Source organism: Arachis ipaensis, chromosome B2 (genome assembly GCF_059453495.1).
Source record: "Arachis ipaensis isolate K30076 ecotype BB chromosome B2, ASM5945349v1, whole genome shotgun sequence".
In the NCBI taxonomy this organism is placed as follows: Eukaryota; Viridiplantae; Streptophyta; class Magnoliopsida; order Fabales; family Fabaceae; genus Arachis; species Arachis ipaensis.
This window is the reverse complement of record NC_142437.1, coordinates 112,667,660-112,673,659: the sequence shown is the minus strand read 5'-3', so window position 1 is coordinate 112,673,659 and position 6,000 is coordinate 112,667,660.

Sequence of the window (6,000 nt, the reverse complement as noted above, 5' to 3'; positions counted from 1 at the left end):
ATATATGTCCAATTCTTAGTACCTTAGCTTTTTGTGGAAGGAATTGAATAATAAATTATTGGGGGTATTAACTAATAAGACTGAATTTCAAATTTTAGAAGTTTTGTAACTCAATGTATTTATTTTTATACCTATATTATTTTGTATTTTTTTTCTTTAAATTATATTTAAGTCTAGACTTGACTGGTATAAAATTAGTCAAAGTGCTGGTAGAGTGCAGTACTCTCTAAAAATTAACTTATTATAAAAGGTTAAAAAATAAAATATAAAAAATAAAATATAATAAATTTTGAATTTTAAACTATAAATCATAAATCTAAAATTATTGATATAAAATATAATAAATAGAGAATTAAAATTTGTTTAATTAACAAAAATACAGTACTTTTCATTCACTACTAAGGTATATATAAAGATGAGACATAAAAGTAATAGGCCTATTAAATTATGAAAATGAAAAAAAAAATATTAAAAAACTTTAAAGTTTGATTCGTGATAGATTAATTAAATTTTTAGTAATAGAACATGAATGTTAATAATTGTATTAGAATAAAAAAATATTAATAAATAATTCACAAATAAAAAAACTTAGAAAATAAACTTGGCTATGAATTCAAGTTAATTCTGACAAAAAAAAAAAAAAAGAACTATTGTTTCAAAACTAAACTAATTTACATCTCCTGAAATATGAAATTCATATGGATAAATAAATAGATAGATTTAATTTTTTTTTCTCTTATTGAATTATATATAGTTATATACACACCGGAGATTGATGATTACTTTTATGATGTGACGATTGGACGAGGGTGTGGGATGATTAGGCCGTAGAACTAATTATTATAGCTGTGATTAATGCTGCACGTGTGAAGTGACAAATTAGAATCTGTCATCACACCCAAATTCACGTATAAACGCCAATCATATGCTATTGCAATTAAGCTCTCGAATAATGCTTTTGTATGACGTGTTGATCATAACGATGTGAAAAAAACCATGGTGTGGATATTTTCTAGAATGCCAACTCTACCCTTAGTTTGCCTCCTCATTTTTCTAAACAAAGAATATAATTCCATTTGAATCGACTGAGATTATTATTTTTGCCAAGAAATGAGGTTTAATTTTCTTTTTTTATTTTTAATGGAACTTCATATTTAAATTTAAGGAAAGCGATGTTGCAATTCCCAAATTTTTTTACATCACTTTTTTGTGTAATTCTTTCAAATTTTTGTTTTATTCTTATTATTTTAATTTTTATGATAATAAGATATATTTGATTGAGCGAGGGTGATTTGAAAATAATATATAATAAAATAGTGGTGTTATCATTTATAAAGTGATGCTATTCTATCTCTAAATTTACATTTTAAATTTTAATTTGTTACTTACACTAGCTAGCTCTTATTTTTATTTTCGTTTATGGCGAGAAAGTTAAGTTATTTTTGTGGCAGTGATAAAGGTTCCTTTTAATGGTGCCATGAAGAAGAGGAAGAGCATTGTTGAGGAGTTTGTGTAAAAATGATAATCTCACTATGAGAAGAGCTTTAATTAAACTCATTATAAATGTGATATGACATTTTCACAAAGCAAGTTATTTTCATTTGTACGTCTGGCACAACTTATGTACTAATTTTTATTAACCATTCCTTCAATTCTTTACAACAACTTAAATATTTTTATTAACCAATTTGGGTTGGTCGAGTGATCAGCTCACTTGTCCGCTTAAGTAGCGTTGGGGTTTCAAATTCTGCCTTGTGCATGCAGTAATTTATTGGCCAGCGACAAACCCTTAAATAGAGCTCTGATCCGCAACAGATTAGTCATTGACCTGTCGGGTTGGAAGATACCGTGGGTTAATGCTAGTACTCTTTAATAAACTTAGTTAATGCTAAGATATTTTTGTTGATTTTTTATAGTTGAGATAATTATATTATTAATATAATTTATATTAGTAATTCATAGATATTTATTTTAGTAGTAAAATCTAATATATCTAGTTAATAATTATCTTTTAAATGATATTTTATTACTAAATTTTGGATAAATTACCTTATAACTTTTTGGGTCTACAAGTTTTCAGCTACTCTCAGCCACATATTTTTTTTTAAAGAGTATTATTATTTGTGTTCTAATACATCTAATTTTAAGTATTATGTATTGTAATCAATCAACTGTTATGATAGGTGAAAATCACTATAAAGAAATCATATTATCAGAAAAAGAAGTATGCTTTTGAATACATTCCTATCTTTATTAGATAATATATTCACTTGAGTATTAAAATATCTTTCATAGATATTTCACTCAATGTGTTCTTTAAAGATCAAATATACTTGAAGAAGCTGAAAGAAGGAGACATTCCATTCCAAGCGAGTTATACCTAAGACTCTTCATACACAAAAATATTTATAAGTTTAAAATATATTTTATTATTTTCTATACTGAATCCATGATTTCTTATCAGAGTGTAAAACACTTATTATTGTAACTAATTTAATATTTATTATTTATATATATTGAATAAAAAATTAAATTAATAAATAAATTGTTGTCCATTAATATTGTTTATAAAATTACTTCATTCAAAAGTTTAAATTAATAAAAAAATAACATAAATGATTATATCTCTAATACTGTTTTTCAAATAAATTTTTTTTTGAATTATTTGAATTTTTATATAAATTTTTTTTTATTTATCTTATGTTATTTTTTTATTCTTTTAGAGTTCATTAACAATCAAACTCTAGACTTTTTTTTTAAAAAAAAGGTCACCAAAAAACTCAATTAAACAATTCTAAATTTTTTAGACATAAAACTCTAATATCATAGAATAAAACCACTCCTCCAAAAATTTAAATTCATAAAAATAGATAATATGAATAATTATATCTCTAACAAATATATTTAACATATAATGCAAAACATTTATAGCAAAAAAATACCTTTGTGCCATCATAACATAACCGCGATCCCAAGAAATGTGGAAAGAATATCTTCCGTCATGAAATTGCAAAGTTCCAACAAGAAAAGAAGCATGGTTGGTGTTTATTAGTAGAACTTTCATTTCTTTTTTTTAACTTCACTTTTGTCCTTAATTTTTTGTAGTATCGTTCATCCAAATCCGGAAATCCCTGTCTTCTCTTGATAAAAATCGTCGTTTTCTATTGCAAATTTAGTTTTACCTAATATAAAAAAATCGAAAATAATTCATTGGCAATCACAAGACTCTATGACATTGATTCTTAGTGAAAAATGATAAAATATATGACATTTTTTTTAAGTGGCTGAAAACACGAAACGCCTGAACCAAGCTCTACGCGTATTCTACGTGTTTAGATTTTTCTTTATAGTAAATTATTATTATTATTATATTTTTACAATTTTCGCATTACTGAAAGAGAAAAATGAAAAAAAAAAAAAGTTAAATGTTAGACTCTCTATGTAACTAATGTTACATTCGAGTATTTAGCATGAAAATAAGAAATTTAACTAATTCACATATATTCGTTATAAAGGTTCGTTTGGAAAGTTTTAAAAATATTTTTTTTTATTTTGACTTATGAAAAGTAGTAGTATTAATGTATGGTACAATTTTCAAAACTAAATTGCGACTTTCTAAGAAGCTATTTAGGAAATTATAGAGAAGTTAAAAAAAAATAACTTCTCTCTTAATACTACTACTTTTTACCATATTTTTATAAAATAAGTATTTTTAAAATAAAAAATTTAAATACAAAAAAACTTATTTATAAACTACTTTTAATATAATTATTTATTGTTTAAACTATTTTTTCAAAAAGAAACTTAATTAAGTTGTTTACCCAAATTGGACATCTTAAATATTCAAATAGAATTAGCATTTAATGTAAGAATAGTTATCGTTTTTTAGTGACTAATGTAAGAATAGTTATCGTTTAGTTTTACTCAAATAAATTAAAGATTTTTTCACGATAAAATATTAAAATTTAATTACTTTTCATATCCGAAAAGAAAATCATACCTCAACACCTTGGAGGCCACCACGCGGTGATCCTCTCCTCGATCTTCCTCTATTTCAAAACTCTTTTTTTTGTGTGATAAATAAGAAGCAGAAGAAAAAAAGAAAAGAAAAAAATAAACATGGTAAATGATGAAGCATGTGATGTATATTGTAAAGCTAATTCTATTATGAGCTAATTAAAGAAAGAATTAGAAGTTAGCAAGTTAGTTAGAGAGAGTTAGCAAGTAAAATTATAACAGTTGTCACTAGCATTGTTATATATAGTACAACCAACTACTCTTGTAACTAACTTTGCAATTCACATATTCAATAACAAAGCTTCCTTCTTCTCATATTTGAAAGATTTAAGTATATATCAAAGGAAGGTTTTTATCCATGGAAAATCTTTCAAATAAAAAATGAGTTTAGATATAGGCTTAATTTCGGTAAACAACTTAATTAAATTCATTTTAAAAAAAAAAGTTCAAACAATAAATATTTATATTAAAAGTAATTTATAAATAAGTTATTTTGTATTTGATTTTTTTAATCCTAAAAATATTTATTTTACAAAAAGAGCGATAAAATTTTTATTATTAAAAAAATTATTTTTTTAACTTCTCCATAAACATTTAAATAACTTATTAAAAAGTTATAATTTAGTTTTAAAAATTACACGAAACATTAATATTGTTACTTTTCATAAATCAAAAATTTAAAAAAATAATTTTTGAAACTTCCCAAATAGACCTTTAGTTGAAGAGTAGGAAACAATATCATACAACACTTTAATATTTTCAGTGTAGATCTAAAAATTAAATTTAAGAGATTTAGATTTATCTTTGTTTTTATTTATTAAGATTTTTTATAATAAAAATGTATGCTTATCCTCATATTATAGTTAATATAGAGAACGTTTACTCTTCTTTAAAATAACATCTAATGTATTTCTGCAATTTGTAAATACTATTTAACTATTTATGATGAAACCTTACTTTTGTAAATTAAAAATAAAAAAATAAAAACGCTTTCCATAAAAGGAACTCTTTGCAATCACTAGAAAAAGTATAAAGCCCCCCTTTATTACTATTTTCAGGGGGTATATATCCGTATCTAAATTAGGGAGAAAATTAATGCAAAGCATGTGTAGGCAAAGGGGATACGATTCAATGACAAATTGGAGGCTATATTTATTGGGAAGGGGGGTATGGGCACTTTAATTTCTCACATGCATGGTGTAGGGGAACTTATCTCATGGCGACTAAATAAATAATGAAAGTAAAAATTCACACTTAATTTTTTATATAAAATTAATAATTAAAAATATTAACTAATTTAATATATTTGATAAAATTTATTATCTAATAAATTTAAGGGTTAAGTACGATTTTGGTTACTAAAGTATAGGTTGAAAATTTTTTTATTCCTAACCCTTTTTTGCTTACAAAATCGTACATAAGATTCAGCTAAATTTTAAAATCGTCCTTTAGACTAAAACACCATTTTTCTTCACCAAAATACTCAGTTTTTATTCTTCTTTTTCTTCTCAATCACAGTAGTATCTCCTTCTTTTTCTTCTTCTTCATCACAACATCAACAACAACAACAATAAAATAGAAATAATGTAATAAATATAAAAAATCAAAAATAGAAACATTTTTCGTCTCTATTCAGGATCAAATGAAACAGAAGAAACAGAAATATCAGAATAATAGAATCAGAATCAACAACAACGAAATAAGAATCAAAACCAATGTGATTAACAAAATCAACAAATCAACAATGCAAAAGAAACAGAAGCAGAAGAATCAAAAATGTAATTAACAAAATCAATAAATCAGAAGTAGAATCAGAACCCTAGGGAGGAGAAGCAACGAGCTAGTGACGAAGAGCAGTGGTGACTGGCGAGGAACAACGGTGAGCGACGAACAGCGAGAGCAACGGTTCCCCCTTCTTCCCTTCCCCGCGGTTCCCTTTCCTCGTCGCCACCTTCTTCTTCTTCCCCTCCTCCTTCTTCTTCT